This window comes from Rhinopithecus bieti, unplaced genomic scaffold, assembly GCF_001698545.2.
Source record: "Rhinopithecus bieti isolate Rb0 unplaced genomic scaffold, ASM169854v2 scaffold_18466, whole genome shotgun sequence".
Taxonomy (NCBI): Eukaryota; Metazoa; Chordata; class Mammalia; order Primates; family Cercopithecidae; genus Rhinopithecus; species Rhinopithecus bieti.
In genome coordinates this window covers 58,195-75,410 of record NW_016809319.1, presented here as the reverse complement: position 1 = coordinate 75,410, position 17,216 = coordinate 58,195, and the positions used below count along the sequence as shown (strand labels likewise).

The window sequence follows — 17,216 nt, the reverse complement described above, 5'->3', positions numbered from 1 at the left end:
TTTTTTTTTTTTTTTTTTTTTTTTCCCCAGAGTTTTGCTCTCTTACCCAGACTAGAGTGTAGTGGTATGATCATGGCTCACTGCAGACTTGACCTCCTGGCCTCAGGGAATCCTGCCTCAGCCCCCTGAGTAGCTGGAACTATGAGCATGCACCACCACACTTGGCTAATTTTTAAATTTCTCTAGAGATGGGGTCTCACTATGTAGCCCAAACTGGTCTTGAACTTCTGGGCTGAAGCAACTCTCCTGCCTTGGCCTCCCAAAGTGCTGGGATTAGAGGTATGAGCCACCATGCCTCATCCTTTCATGAGTTTTTATGCTTGCAATTCAGACTGATAAGTGAATGACAGTGAGAATTCAATTCCCCAATGCCTACTCTCATTATCTAAAGAAAGCAAGGCAGAAATGGTATCCTGAAGGGAAGAATCTTTGTTTTTAGTTTTTTAAAGATTAGGTTTACTCGATGTCAGAAAAATATGTTTACATTAAGGCAAGATTGAGTATTGATGTTGGCATGTAAGTTCTTAGCTGTCAAGCCTCTTAAACAGTGATCTCTGAATTTTACAGGTGTGAAAAGGTATTAATCCTCTTAGACTTTGGGGTTGTTGTGTGAGGCCTAGGATGAGCACACTAGCAGTGGCCAGTCTTCTTTAATCAAGAACAGCCTTATACATTTCCATGTTATGTGTGCTACGATGTGAAAATATTTGGAAAACTCTGTCTTCCCCCATTGCTGCCAGACTTATGGTCTTTCTTTGTTCCCAGGTGACTGATTTAGGTTCCAAGCAGAATGGAATTGGGTGTCCTGGAAGCCTGAGGCAGATTTGGTACTATGGAGGGTGCACTTGCTGATATGAAGTTTTATTTTATACAAATCCTGGAGAAGCTAAGTGAGGCCGTGCCAATGTTGCCAGAAGACATGAGAATCATGCCGGATCTCTGTGGCTTAACATGGGACATAGTGGTAAGTGCAGCTATATTTGTGTTTCTTGGTAGTTGAAAGCCAAGTTTATACATATAGGAAGAAAGAGTTTGCCAAAGAATTTATGCTTTAGTTGGAGAAAAATGTAAAGTTTTTGATAAATTAGGCTGATTAAAAAATAATGTGAACACTTAAATTACCTTTAAGGGAGTGCAGCCTTGAGAAGAAGGTATCAAGTGGTCTAAGTCTATAGCAAATTTGAGTTTAAAATAGACACTTTCAGAAAAGAATCAAAAGGAAGAAAGTCTTAATGTTCACATTGAGTGAAGGTGATGGCTAGATTTAGAATTGTAGTTCAGTCAGTAGAAGATGTGTTCAATCCTTTTAATCCCAAAAAGTGGATGCCAAAATAACCACAAAATATATCAGAAGAGTAAAAAAAGCCAGCAAGTTAAGATAACAACAAAATATGGCTAAGATGAGCATTGCAATGTTCAGGAAAGCATAAACTACAAGCACAAAGGCTCAAGAATGGGATGACCAACTGAACAAATGGTCAACTGAAAAGATATGTAAATGATTGTAATAAGTGCTAAATTATAAGTAAAGTCTGAGTAAATATTGAAACACTTGATGGATATTTTCTACATGGAGAAGTTAAATTGACATCAGGGACTTAGAATTGGAGAGAATGAAGCAATCAGAAAATAAGTACCAGTCAATACACAGTCAAAAGGGGCTTTGAGGAAATTGATTTATGCTTCTGCAAAGACTTTTTTGATGGAGGAAGAAGCAAAATATAAATTAAATTATTTGAAGAACACAAATTATTAAAGCCTTTATTTGTTTTTAACTGATATACATACTTGTTTAACATGATGTAAAATTTTTCCAAGTTCGTTTATAATTTCAAGAGTTTGTATTATTTAGAAGTGTGTAAGGGATGTGAGAGAAACTCTGGGTAATTCTTCCTCATGTATTTTTATTTTCTTTTTTATGTAAACAGCATAAATGTATTGCTTACAGTTCTGGAGGCTGGGAAGTTCAAGATCAAGGTACCAGCAAATTTCATAACTGGTAAGGATTCGCTTCTTACGGATGGTGCCTTCTATGTGTCCTCTCATGGTGTAAAGGGCAAAACAGGCTCCCTTTCCTCAAGCCTCTTTTCATTAAAGCCTGTAAAAATTACAGAAAAAATATTCAGAATGGGTTAAGCAATTTGACAGTCAGGAAATTCAGTTGAAAAGTGAGGTTTAAAACCTTCCTCAGAAAGTTAAAGTTCTAAATTGTATTGAGAAAATAGAATAAAGATTCACAGAATATTTATATTAGAATGAATTAATTAAGTACAGAACATTTTAAAGGCAACTAAAAAGATCAACCATGCATATTAAGTCACAGATACCTACAGAAAAAAGCCAAAGTCTGTCTTTGTCTTGCATTTTAAAATTGATATATCATAGTTATACATATGCCAAAATTCTTAAAGAAAAATTGGTAAAAATTACTTGTTCCTATCAAAGACTCACTATTTCCCATATTTAAAAAGCTTATAGTTATTGACTTATAGTTCGATCGAACCTCAATGAGGTTCAATGAGTTAAGAAAATCCATATGAAAGACCAGAGATCAGCTAATTTTCCCCCCAAGAGCCAGATAGAAAATATTTTACGTTTTGCAGGCCAAGAAGCAAAATTTAAATATTACAAAAGTACTTAGGTTACAAGACAGAAAAATTCCCACGTAGTGTTCTATTGGCTAAAATTAAAAAAAAAAACAAAAAAACCCAAAACCCTCACAATAGTAAATGCTAGAAAAAATGCAGAGCAAAGGGGACTCTTATTTATTACTGATGGGAATGCAAAATGTTACAATCACTTTGACGAACCACTTGGCAGTTTCTTTTTTTTTTTTTTTTTTTTTTGAGACGGAGTCTCGCTCTGTCGCCCAGGCTGGAGTGCAGTGGCCGGATCTCAGCTCACTGCAAGCTCCGCCTCCCGGGTTTACGCCATTCTCCTGCCTCAGCCTCCCGAGTAGCTGGGACTACAGGCACCCCCAACTTCACCTGGCTAGTTTTTTGTATTTTTTAGTAGAGATGGGGTTTCACCGGGTTAGCCAGGATGGTCTCGATCTCCTGACCTCGTGATCCGTCCAGCTCGGCCTCCCAAAGTGCTGGGATTACAGGCTTGAGCCACCGCACCCGGCCACTTGGCAGTTTCTTATAAAGCTTATAATAAACTCACCATATGATCCAACCACCATCATTCTTCAAAGAACTAGAAAAAAAAAAATCCTAAAATTCATATGGAACCAAAAAAGAGCCCACATAGCCAAAGCAAGACTAAGCAAAAAGAACAAATCTGGAGGCATCACATTACCTGATTTCAGACTATACTATAAGGCCATAGTCACCAAAACAGCATGGTACGGGTATAAAAATAGGCACATAGACCAATGTAACAGAATACAGAACTAAGAAATAAACCCAAATACTTACAGCCAACTGAACTTTGACAAAGCAAACAGAAACATAAAGTGCGGAGAGAACACACTGTTCAACAGATGCTGCTGGGATAATTGGCAAGCCGCATGTAGGATAATGAACCTGGATCCTCATCTCTCACTTTATACAAAAGTCACAACAAGATGGATCAAAGACTTAAATCTAAGATTTGAAACTGTAAAACTTCTAGAAGATAACATCGGTAAAAACCTTCTAGACATTGGCTTAGGCAAAGATTTCTGACCAAGAACCCAAAAGCAAATGCAACAAAATCCAAGATAAATAGGTGGGGTTTAATGAAACTAAAGAGCCTTTGCACAGCAAAAGGAACAGTCAGCATAGTAGATAACCCACAGACTAGGAGAAAGTTTTTCACAATCTATACATCTGATAAAGGACTAATAATCCAGTATTTACAAGGAACTCAGACAAATTAGCAAGAAAAAAAAAATCAAACAATACCATCAATTAGTGAACTGAGGACATGAACAGACAATTCTCAAAAGAAGATATACAAATGGCCAGCAAACATGTGAATAAATGCTCAACATCACTAATGATCAGAGAAATGCAAATCAAAACTGCCATGAGATACCAACCTTACTCCTGCAAGAATGACCGTTATAAAAAAATTAAAAAAAAATAAATGTTGGCATGGATGTGGTGAAAGGGAACACTTTTACACTGCTGGTGGTAATGTAAACTAGTACAACCATTATGGAAAACAGTGTGGAGATTCCTTAAATAACTAAAAGTGGAACTACCATTTGATCCAGCATTCACCTCACTAGGTATCTACTCAGAGGAAAAGAAGTCATTATACAAAAATATACTTGCACATGAATGCTTATAGCAGTGCAATTTGCAATTGCAAAAATGTAGAACCAGCCCAAATGCCCATCAATCAATGTGTAGGTAAAGAAACCGTGGTATATATGTACAATGGAATACTACTCAGCCATAAAAAGGAATGAATTAATGGCATTCACAACAAACTGGATGGGATTGGAGACTATTATTCTAAATGAAGTAACTCAGGAATGGAAAGCCAAATATTGTATGTTCTCGCTCATAAGAGGGAGCTAAGCAATGAGGATGCAAAGGCATAAGAATGATACAATGGACTTTGGGGACTGGGTGGGGGAAAGGGTAAGAAGGAAATGAGGGATGAAAGACTACAAATTGGGTTCAGTGTATACTGCTTAGGTGGTGGGTGCACCAAAATCTCACAAATCACCACTAAAGAACTTACGTAACCAAATACCACCTGTTACCTAAAAACCTATGGAGATAAAAAATTTTAAAAAAATCAGCTACAAACCTCTTTTGCTACACTCATTGTTTAGTATATGACACATTTTTGCATGATTCTGTTATATAGATTTTAACAGTGTAATTATGATGTTGGGTAATACTTATCATTCACTCATTTATTTAGAAATACTTATTTAGAGCCCATTCTCTCAATACAGGTGAGTACTATGAAGGACAGGTACAGAGTGAAATCAGGCCTAGTCCTTACAGACATGTGGATATGCCAGGGAGTCAACTTTCCTCCAAAGGAGTGATGTTTCCTTTGTCTCCAACAAGAGCAAAACTATAATATCCTTCCCTTCAAGTCTACAAAGGAAATTTTACTGAAATGCATACAGCATAAATTGAAGAGTGAATTAATTTATTATAATTAATAATTGATTACAATAAATATATTTCTGTATCAGAGGTTTGCACATTGTGAGTTAATAGATTTTGTTCTTGTCATTTGGAAGAGCACAGTGGAAATACATGAAGGATGGGCAGATGTGTGAAGGCCTCAAATGAATGTATGTAGTTGTTAGAAAAACAAATGTTTCTGTTAAACACAAGTTGAAAGATGGGGGAGCAGAGGAAGTATAAGAAAGATTATGGATTTATAATGAGGAGAGTTGATGTTATGGATAAAGTAGACAGAACACTGCCTTCCTACATCATTAGCAAACTTTCTACTTTGTCACCTCTATCTCAAAATTGATGGTCTGATAGCTAGTTTATTTTATATTTGTCCCCAGGTTGCGCTCTACCTTCTTTTTCCATTTTCCTTCTGCTGAATATTCTGATTTTAAATGATGAAATGATTTAATCCTTTGGTTACCTACCAAATACATCTAATTTTCTCATTCTAGGTAAGTTGTCTTCCCATTGAAGGGTGAGTGGCTCTCAATATTAGGAGACAACATAGAAATTTCTGAAGATTTTAACTTTTCCATTTGATAACCTAGAAATAATTACTTCAGTCAAATACCTCAAAAGGCAGAAATCCCATTAAGATGGGTAGGAAAGAGTCAGATATTATTTTTGAATTATTTTATTTATAAAGGATCAGTGAATGTGTGGTTGAGAGGGTCAGTTATAGAATATGAGATATTAACTCATTTGATCTTATTGGCAATCCATAAAAAGAGTTAATTTGCAAATAAAAGATTGGCCTTTAAATCACATTTATAATAACAAGAAGGTAAACTGCAGTCTATATTACTCATATATATTTTTCAAAATAACACATAAAATGATAGGACTTGATTTTTGTTCTGAGTAAATGAGTCAGTCTATTAGCATTTATTTATTGCCCACTTTTTAGATGCCTGTGGATATTTCTAGATAAATACAAAGGAATATAAGGACATGGTTCTCACTACCATGCAAATTGCAGACAATCTGAGGATTAGGATTCACGCTTGAAATGATATCCATCAAACCATACTGGTGTGGTACAAAAGCAAATATGTAGACAGGGTGGGTAGTAAAGAATGCTAACAATTTTGGAGAAGGTTAAATCAACAGGTAATTTTAGAACAGGAGATCTTCTGACCTGTATGTGAAGAATGCGGAATATAAAAATAATTACTTTTGTTCTCTTCCTGATGATACAAAAAGACAAGAAGCCTCTTCATTGCCCCTTTTATATCCCTGTTCCTCAAAGTGTAGATAAAAGGGTTAAGCATAGGAGTCACCAAACTGTAGAACAGGGACATGAATTTGTTTTTGTTCTGGGAGTTGGCAGAGGGCTGTACATACATTCTAATTACTGGCCCATAGAGGAGAGATACAACAGTATCATGAGAACCACATGTGTTGAAGGCCTCCTTCTTTCCCCCTGAGGACTGAATCCTCAGCACACTAGCTACAATGAATTCACAGGAAACAAAGATAATTGATTAGAGAACCAGGGACTAAAATATCCTCACAATGGAGAGCATAGATACATTGAATGTGGTGTCAACACAGGATATCTTGATCATCGCTGAGACCTCACACAGAAAGTCCTCTACCTTGTTGTTACCGCCTAGTGGCAGCTGGACGGCAAGGGATGACTAAAGTAGAGTTGGCCAAACTGCTTAGCCATGCCATGGCCACTAGGAGGACACAGAGTTGCTGATGCATGATAGCTGGGTACCTCAAGTGGTTGCAGATGGCAATGTAAGGATGCAAAGACATCACAGCTAAAATGATGCATTTAGTGCTCCCCAAAAATATCCCCTGGGTACCACAGTAATTGAGATGTTGCCCAGCAGTGTGCAGAGATAAGCAACAAGCCCCGTTATGAAGAGAAGCATTTCCGGCTGGGGTGGTCAAAGAAACCCCAGAGAATGAAGATCTTTGGAGCAATTTCATTGCCCAGATTCCTAACTGTCATTGCTCTTGTTGGTGTATTTGAGGGAAAGGAAAGGCTTACTTTAGTATTGAATTTTTCTGATAGTCCACTTATTAAGTTAAGCAAAATAAACTGAGTTATGAAGGGGTTTTATCTGCGATGTAACTTCACTGGTGATTTGACACTTGTAAGCATGAAAAATTATGTCTAAAGGCCAAAATGTTACCTTTCTAGTGCCTCTAAAAGGAAGACCAACAAATCTCTATATCTCACCGAAGAAACACAATATAGTAAACTTTTACAGAATAATGATTAAGTAATGAGAAACATAATTAATCTTATATTAGAAAAATTAATCAAATGGAGAAATGAATAATTTTAAAGAATGCCCAAGAACTACCCATGCTAACTAACACACGTGTTCATTTCTTTCATCCAAAATCTGCTGGCCCTTGTCATATTCTGGTTCAATTTACGAGTTCATTTAGGTGAGTTCAGAACTCATTGAGCTCCATGTGGATTAGTCTGATTTGTATAGAAACAACATAATACTATTCCTTACCTCTTCTTCCCAAATCCTGGAATGACGATTGCCAACATAAAACTTTTGTCATAAAAGGAAGTACACAGCTGAAAGGAAATGGTTCCTTGCAACATGTTCAGTACTTACAAAACAAGACAATTCATTGCACAGCCAAGTGATACAAGGTCATTAAAGTATCAGTAGTTATACAGTATGATGTGTGTTAGTGCTTTTCACACTGTGAGTTGTAATCTATCGTACAGTTATATGCTATTTTATTGATTTATTTTACTTATTTTCATCACTCTTTTTATATGTGTGTTTGTATGACCTGGATTCTGATGTACAATATATTCCTCACTACAGGTAATGGTAAAAAATTTGAACAATACTGGCATAGTAGAAAAGAAACAAGATATGACATTAGAAAATCTAGATTTAGTATACTGCCCAATTGTTAATATATGTACATTTTAGGTCTTGTTTAAATATTCAGAACCTCCCTTACCTGTCTTGCTCTGTTGTGGAGATTAGTTAGCACCATATGTGTGACAACGCTTTATGAAGTCCAATACTCAAAGTTGGGTTTGTTATTTTCATGAAATACAGCACCCTGTTTGATTTTAAGTCTATATCTTCTAGTTAATTTTTCTTCACTTTGTATCCAAATATTAACCATGTCCTTATATTCCCATAAGTCTCAGAAGGGTTACTTTTTCTACCATTTTATTTCCTTACATTACTCAGATCACTTGTCTTGAATCTGATGATAATGATTTCTAGATGTTAATACCAGTACACGTATGTTTTTAATCAGTGGAAATGCCCACAAATGCAAACAGTACCATAGATTATTTTTCAAACACGTTTCAATATTTTAAATTATAATGATTAGTATTAGTATTAATAGGTGTCAATTTATTTATACTTTTTTTTTAACTGCTCCTTGCAGAGCAGGGCTACCCTATAGGCAGTGTGCCCAGAGTAGCCTTTTTTAAAATAGTTTTTTTAGTATGCAAGTTTTCATAAGGAGATCACAACATACATGTAGTTGTATAAAAAGATTAAATCAATCAAGTTAAATAGATTATTTCTTCTCATAGACAGCAGTTACCTAAATCAATGTTGATATTTTCTAGTGGTACCCTCTTTTCTTACAAAATGAACATTAATCTTTTTCTTCCATCAAAATTCAATGTTAATTGGGGATAAAGATTGAATGTTCTTTCTGTATTCAGTGGCCTTATGTCATATCATAGGTCTTTAATAGTTATTTATTTATTTGATTGAAAGGATCCCAAATCTTTTATTGTTTATTTATTTATTTATGCTTTAACTTTTATTAAAATGCTTAGGATACAGATTTATTTTCTTTTGTAAATGACTGTTTTACTTTTTCTGAAATAGGACATATATGCGCTCTAATAAAACAGAATGAAACATCTTAATTCATGAGAATTCCTGTACAGGGCGCTGATCCTGTGTTTGGAGATGAGCTCCTCACAGCAGCTTCTTTCAGCTGTCTTATTACAGGAAGAGTGTTCCATGGGGCAAGAAATACATTGGTTCTAACTGATTTTCAATCCCCTTTCTCCAGTGGAATAAACCACTTTCACAAAGAGCTGCCCTACGTAGAACCCACAGTTTTCTAGCTTGCAACAAAGCTACTGGGGACAAATAGGGGAAAAAATCCAAAACTAAAATAGGAAAACCAACATGGAAGCAATCGTACTTCTCATGTCTCTGAATAGCGATGTATGGGGAACATTTAACCAAAGGAAATTTTAAAAAAATGTGCAAGTTAACTATCTAGTTCATTCACTGTTAGCTACATTTGTTCACTTAAGGCTTTAACCTCCTTCCAAACAATTTTGTCTTAATCTAGCTATGCTTGCTAATAAATGAAAAGAATGCACTTCCCAGAAATATACTTTATTGAGCCTCTGCATTCGGTACCTGACAGTGAAAAAGTATGCTTTTCCAACAAGTCAGTACGGAAGACCAAGAACTCCAACTACGTAACTATAACCTCTCACCCCAGTAATATGTTATCCACATTTTCCCTACCCTCACATTAGAATAAAGATATCCTCCCAACTTTTCATCTCCTATCTCCTGTCTTTTCCTAGGAGATCCTATCTTTTGATCTTTTCCTACTAGGGTAGAATTTAGGTTAAGATAGTAAAAATCCAATTTCACATGTGGCACTAAGAAAATGGAATGCTATAAAATCAGTCCTCATCACCGTGGTAGGGATGCTGTTGCTTTTATATTGAGTCTTTACTGCCAATAAGTGATGCTGCCTCCAAAGGAACAGCTCTATAGAAAGTTTTTGAGTTAAGTGTTTCCCCCAGCTTATTTCTGTAATGGAGAAAGGCAATTTCATATATAAAAAACTCCACACAAACACACCTGGAAAAGCTACAGAGGTTAACCTTTACTTTAAACACCAGCAACATAGATATCTAAGGAGATAAGATGTGAGACAAAGAGCTCAGGAAAAATCCAATGGAGACCAAATTCTCCAAATGGAAATTTTAAAGCCTACTGAGTAAATTTTTCCTGCATTCAAACAAGTGCTACAATACATTTAAGTCCTCAACTCACAGAATTAAGAGCCCTTAAGCTGTTAACTTTGTCCTGTCTTCCTATTCAGAAAAGTTTTCTGCTAGAATCTGTGCAAAAGTAACTGACACACCTGCAGTATGTGACAACATGAGAGATGTTCTCAACTCTTTTGTGAGGTGAAAGTCATTTTTTATAACTGAAAATGAAAAAGGAAGGTGCTATAGAGGGAAATGAAATTTCACCAAAGTATAAAAGCAAATACTGGCTGAAGTCTGTAACTTTATAAATAAGAATAATAACAATAACTAATACTATTAATTATCTGCTCAACATTGAACAGTCTGCTACACATTCCTTGACGAGGAATGACCCTAGCTTACCACAGTGGAAACCTGCCACAACTACAAGGCCAGGTTCTGCCCCTTTTCTAGTTCTCTGTTCAGAAGGTAATGCCACCTTCTCCAAGACAGTTAGAGAGACAGGTGAGCTCAGGGGAGCTTCTCTCACCAACCTGCTAACTCAGCAGGAGTGAGTTCACCCAAATGAGCTCTGGCCTCCAATGTGTGTATCTGCTCATAATTTTATGAAGTATCTAAATGTCATTCATTAGTTAAAAAAAATATAGAAAACTCTGGACTAAGTAAATTTTGGACTCAGAAAGTTAGAAGGGGTATCAATTATATTAAAACACTTTCTTTAAAAATAGAATCATTTTCTTTTGAAATCAACCAGAGTGATGAGATGTGTTTTTCTTTTCAGGTGCCCCATGATGGTGCACAGCTTCACTCAGAAAACCCTGCCAGCTTCCAAGCCCCAGGATACTGACCTGCACCAGCATGTGGGGCAGCGTTAGCTCCCCAACAGTGTGGAGAAGAGAACATTTCACCACTGGGTGATGAGAGAGTTGACAGAGACTCTTGGCTTCTCAACGCCAGACATGATTGGAGACCTTTCCTCGTTCTATTAGAAAAGTCCATGAAGAAGCTGTGAATAGGATCAGTCCAGAGAAGATAAATTCTTATTTTCACTGTCCAAATATCAGCCAATACATTGGGAGAGCCAGCAGAACCCCTCGCCCTAGCCTTTCCTCTTGAGCACACTGCACATGAACACTTCCATGGGGTGAGCGTTCAGCTCCTAAATGGCCACGTTCCTCTTTCCTGTGGTCTATCCAGAAAGCCCAAATATCTCGAAGAGTTTTTCTTCACTGATTGCATTGTTCTGTCTATTTTGTTACCCAAGATGAGGATTGGCACATTGGATATTATTTCATCAGTCATTAAAACATTAAGCTCAACTTTGGATTCCATGAGGCCAGAATGATCTGCAGAGTTCACCAGAAAAACAATCCCATTAATTCCTGGGAGATAATTTTTTCAAACCTGACATGGTTGCTTGTGTCCACCAAGATCAAAAGTTGTAAAAGTCATTGCAACAATTATTAGCTTTTCTGATGTCAGATGTAGTGTTGGAACATGTTGACCCAATCTGTCATCTTTGAGCATGCGAAGAAGAGTGGTTTTGCCTGCATTGTCCAAACCCAAGAATACAAGTTTTCCAGATTTCTTGTAGAGTCCAGGAACTGGAGAACACTGCTGAAGCCATTGTAGATCCACTCAAAGATGAAAGACATTATTCATGCTTAGTATGTCCTGAAGGGCTCCTCCTGCAACAGTGGCTGGCCTGGGTCCTCCCTCAGAGCACACCCCAAATATTTTCAGATATGAAAACCTACTTACTCTTTAGAGGTAAGGAAGGTACTTCTAAAAAATTTATTGTATTTAAGTTCTGGGATACACGTGCAGGATGTGCGGGTTTGTTACATAGGTTAAACGTGTGCCATGGTGGTTTGCTGCACCTATTAACCCATCACCTATGTATTAAGTCCAGCATGAGTTAGCTATTTTTCCTGATGTTCTGCCCCCTCTCCACCCCCGGACAGGCCCCATTGTGTGTTGTTTTCCTCCCTGTGTCAATGTTTTCTCATTGCTCAGCTCATCACTGCATGAGTGAAAACATGCGGTGCTTGGTTTTCTGTTCCTGTATAATGGCTTCCAGCTCCATCCATGTCTCTGCAAAGGACACGACCTTGTTCTAAAGGTACTTAAAAAAAAAGTACTTTATAGGGTTGTCACTCACTGTATAAAGCTGTGAAACTTTGTTCCCCATACAGATAATACAGTTGAAATTTCTTGGTAAGGGTCATTATAGTAATTCCTTAGTGGGTATGCTTCCCTCTAACTTCCTTGCCATAGTAAAATGAAATGATAAATTTTGGCACCTGTTATTTAAAATGGACTCAGGACTAAGAGACTCCAAGGAAATTGAATCTGCCTCAACAATTTTATAAATTTCCTTGGATCACAAGGAGGAAATTAAGATTATTATTTTGGGTGCCAAGATCCAATGTTCTTTTATTTATAGTTTTCTCAAGATATTATTTCTTTAGATTTCTGCTACAATAGAGCCATCATAATCCTAGTTCTACATATAGACAAAAGAAGTCTTCAGTAATTTCTTCCACAATAGCCCAACACGGTATGGACTTTTTACCTACCATTGACTAAAGTTCCTCATTTTATTTAAACCATAAAAACATTGTGTCAAGAAGATATTAACATACATTAATGTTATTTAACATGATTAAAAATCATGGAATCTAGAACTTTGAAAATATGGGTCCAGAAAACTTTTGGCCATGGGCTTGTTTTTAAAGTAATTGCTTTTTTCACCCATACGTCTCAATTAGCAGCAGATCTAACAATCTGGAATCCTTCTAGCCAAGCTTACACCGATCACCTCAGGCTTGTTCTTCGTTCCCACTTTGTTTTCATCATTTGCTGCATTCTATAACTATATTCGGCTTCTGGTCCTTTATTTTTTAAAACAATATTTAATTGACAATAAAGATTGTATATATTCAAGGTGTACAGTGTGATGATTTGATACATAATATACCCTTTGTTTTTATTTCTTTTCTGTCTAAATCCACTACCACCAAATTCATTATTGAAGCTAATGAATACATTTGACTTATTCTCTGTAACCCTCAGTTTTATGTAGGGATGTGGTATATATATTTACCTGTTATAGCTTTAATTTTAAAACATTATCCTTTTTGATTGTGTTAGTTTCCTGTGTCATCATACCTGGTGTGGAAATGAAAAGCGAATAATAAATTCTTACTACACAGTTAATCCAGTTAATGAATCAAATGGAAATAGAGAAGCACAACTAAAAATGAAAAGCAATCAATGGAGAGGGGTATTTACATTATTATTCATTATTTTACATTAGATAATTGGTGCATATATTAAACAATGCTGGAGTGTGAAGTAACCATCTTGAGCTCTAATACTGCTCCTCAGGACCACTTTTGAGTGGTCACTGTTGGGAAGGGAATGGGTATGTTTTGTAAATGGTTGCGAAATTAAAAACAAATATTTAGCAATCAGAATTTTAAACCCTGATACATTGTATTATTATCAACCAAATATTCTGTGCCTTCTCTGTGGGATAGTGGAGAGACACACTCTATTGTTGGAAAAGGAAATCTTTGTTATCTCGTCCATCACTACATTATAATTGATGTAGAGCATGATATCTGCCTTTTCTATTTTCAAATTTTTTTTTTTTTTTTTTTTTGCAACTAACCAGTTTCCTCTCTGCCACTGTATGCTGTATGTGGTAGAATTGTTTGCTTTTTAGTTTACAGTTCACCAGATAACGGGAGCATGTATACCCAGAACTGAGACAGGAGTATGTGTCACTCAGAGACCCTCTGTTCTATAACTTGATGAGGCTTCAGGGCTGTGTCTTTTGGGCCTGTCTCTTTTGTGTCATTCATATGTGTGTATATATATATATATACACACACACACACACATATATACACACACATATATGTATATATGTTTGTTTTTATATATATATGAATGAGTTCATATATATATATGAATGTCATATATATATGAATGTCATATATATATGAATGAGAATGTGTAGGAATCCTTATGAAGCTAAAGGGGTGGGCTGTGGATGAGACTATCAGATGTTCCACTATAACTGTCTTTCCTTCTAAGCATCGATAGAAATTTTATCTAGGTATGTGGTGGTCCAGAAAAAAAGATGACTTTCTAGCCTTCCATGAAGCCAGGCTTGAGCAAGCGCCTAAGGTTTGGCCAATGGGACATACATGGAAGCGTATAATGGGGCAGCATTCTGAAACCTTCCTTTAGCAATTGTTGGCATGTTAACTTTGCCATTCCTTTTTGGTCTCTTCCTCTTTGCAGCAAAGTTGTTGGCTTGGACAATACAATAAGAATCACTATCTCATGAGCCATCAAATGCCTGGATTCCAGAGAGTCATATGCAGCAGAATCAACTTGGCAGCCATGGATCTTTGCCTCTGGATTGATTTTAAGTGAGAGAGAAAGATAAATTTCTGTTTTGTTAAAGGCACTGTTACTTTAGGTTTTCCATCAGTTATGGTTAGACCTAATTCTACCTAATACACCACCCTACCACACAAAAAATGTCATATTGAATAAGAATACAGGGAGGTGGAGAAAACTGAAATTAAAAAATTACTATGATCTCTTAGGCAAAGACCTAAGGAACTTCATCTGCTTTGGGGAAGTCTGAAATTAGGGCTCCACGGAGAATAAGTAACTCTGAAATATAAGAAAATATTCTATCTATACTGAGCAAAGCATGAATGTAGAATTAAAAAATATGTCTCCATAACCTGTGAATTAGAAACACTAGTACAGCTTGAAGGGCTTACATTGGTCACATCTGGGACAATTTGAGTACCAAAATAAAGTAAAATAGTGGGCTGGGCGCAGTGTCTCACACCTGTAATCCCAGCACTTTGGGAGGCCGAGGCGGGTGGATCACCTGAGGTTAGGAGTTTGAGACCAACCTGGCCAACATGGTGAAACTCGGTCTCTACTAAAAATACAAAAATTAGCTGGGCATGGTGGCAGGCACCTGTAATCCCAGCTACTCAGGAGGCTGAGGCAGGATAATCGCTTGAACCCAGGAGGCAGAAGCTGCAGTGAGCTGAGATCTCCCACTGCACTCCAGTCTAGCGACAGAGCAAGCCTCAAGCTGGAAACCACCATTTTCAGCAAACTAACACAAGAACAGAAAACCAAACACTGCATGTTCTCACTCATAAGTGGGACTTAAAGAATGAGAACACATGGAACAGGGAGAGGAACATCACAACTGGGGCCCGTCGGGAATGGGGGGCTGGGGGAGGGATAGCGTTAGGAGAAATACCTAATGTAGGTGACGGGTCAATGGGTGCAGCAAACCACCATGGCACATGTATGCCTACGTAACAAACCTTCATGTCCCGCACATGTACCCCAGAACTTAAACTATGATAATAAAAAAAGGTAAAATAGTGATATAAAATAGAAATTTATGAGTACATACTGATAAAAAATATTAAAAAGTGAATAAATAAAGGGGGAAAAGGGAAAACTCTTATGGTACATCAACTAATAAATACGGCATACTAGGTTTGGAGAATTATTAATAGATGTTAAAATTGGTGGGTAAAAGTTTAAGATATTTACATAATTACGCTGTCTCCCACAAATTACTTATTAATTTCTAAGGAAAAAGCATAATGAGATCTCGGGGACACCATGTTAGTCAAGTGACTAAACTGAACAGCATCGATTTTAAGACAAATTATCCTTATACACTTTTCTGAAATGTTGCATCATGATTGGTTCCTGAATGGGAGAAAATATAAAGAACATTTTGGAGGTAATTAACAAAATCTGAATATGAACTATTGATTACATAATAGTTATATGACTGTAAAATGTTCCATTTTTGATGATTGTACTGGCTATGTATATAAGTTAATGTCCTTAGCAACTACACACTAAAGTGTATGTCGCAATAAAAAGTTTGGAAAAAATTTCATAGATATGAAAACTATATTTATATATTATATATGTATAAAAGTAAGACAAATGTAATGCATGGTGACTCTGGAAAAGGGTATTTAAAGTTCTGTATTATACTTGTGACTTTAAAAATTATATTAAAATATGTTATAAATGTAAAATATAGTAAACTACATTAAATAAAAGATGACAATAAAAGAACCCTTGTGGTTAAGACACTTCCTGCCAGATTAAGGCCTTAGCACATGCTGTTTCATCTACTCTGAAGAATTTACTATTTCACTTATAGATCTGAGTCTAAATGACACATTCTAGAAGAGCTTTCCTTTACCCTTTCCTGGTTTAAACTAATCACTCATCCATTTTATTCATGAAACCTTGTCATTTTTACTTTATAGTACTTAGTACAACTTGTAATTACATGTTTAGTATTATTATTTGTTTTCTTTCTCCCACTAGACTATAAAGGTTGTGAGGGGAGGAATTGTGTCTGTCTTACTCACCAGCGAATACCTGGCAAATAGCAAAATCTGTATGTATGGTAAGCAATTGGAAAACATTAGGCAAGAATATAAACTGACATTTAGATACAGATTCATATTGAATTATTGGCAGTAGTAGTTACAATAATCAAAACAAGGAGTGTAAATGTTCAACAATAGAAAAGTGGTTAAAGGGATTTTAATATACTTCCATGGTGAAATTAAATTTACAGCTATTTCAATTATGTTTTAAATACCAGAAAACATGGGAGTATTTTCTGATATAATGCACATGAGAAAAACCCAAACTCCATTGGTAGTGAGTTGGGAGAAGTGCATAAAGGTAGCTTGGGTAATAACAGAGGTCCAAGTAAAAGGTGGGTCCGTTTGTGTTCTTTCTTTTTTTGTGTTTTATCAAGATATGATCGATATAGGAAAAATGATTCCCATTAACATTTCTATAATTAGCTCTATAATTAAGAGGACATTCCACATGCCTGAGGTAGAAGCTGGGACAAATACGGAATTTGACAAAAGGGAAAATGGAGAAATGCTATCCAGGGTAATAAAGAAATGAATTGAAATAAAGTTTGAAATAAAACTCAACAGATATTTCTTCAGTCTCTTCTTTTCCACTTATTTGAAATGTCATTTAAA

General features: G+C 36.2%; 1 long non-coding RNA gene and 1 pseudogene across 2 annotated transcripts in view; one reads left to right on the top strand and one right to left on the bottom strand.

Moving 5' to 3' along the window:
- The window catches only part of LOC108540121 (uncharacterized), a 37,612-nt gene extending 26,244 nt beyond the window's left edge, over positions 1-11,368 (top strand). Inside the window, exons 2-4 of one of the 2 annotated variants that reach the window (XR_001888591.1) lie at positions 766-964; positions 1,929-1,999; positions 10,907-11,368. This is a non-coding gene — a long non-coding RNA (uncharacterized LOC108540121). Of the gene's footprint in view, positions 1-712; positions 965-1,928; positions 2,000-10,906 lie in introns of those variants that run through there. The other variant, XR_001888592.1, reaches the window with a different exon arrangement.
- Positions 11,172-11,952, bottom strand: LOC108540112 (GTP-binding protein SAR1a pseudogene; annotated as a pseudogene).
- Between the last annotated feature and the right edge of the window lie 5,264 nt (positions 11,953-17,216).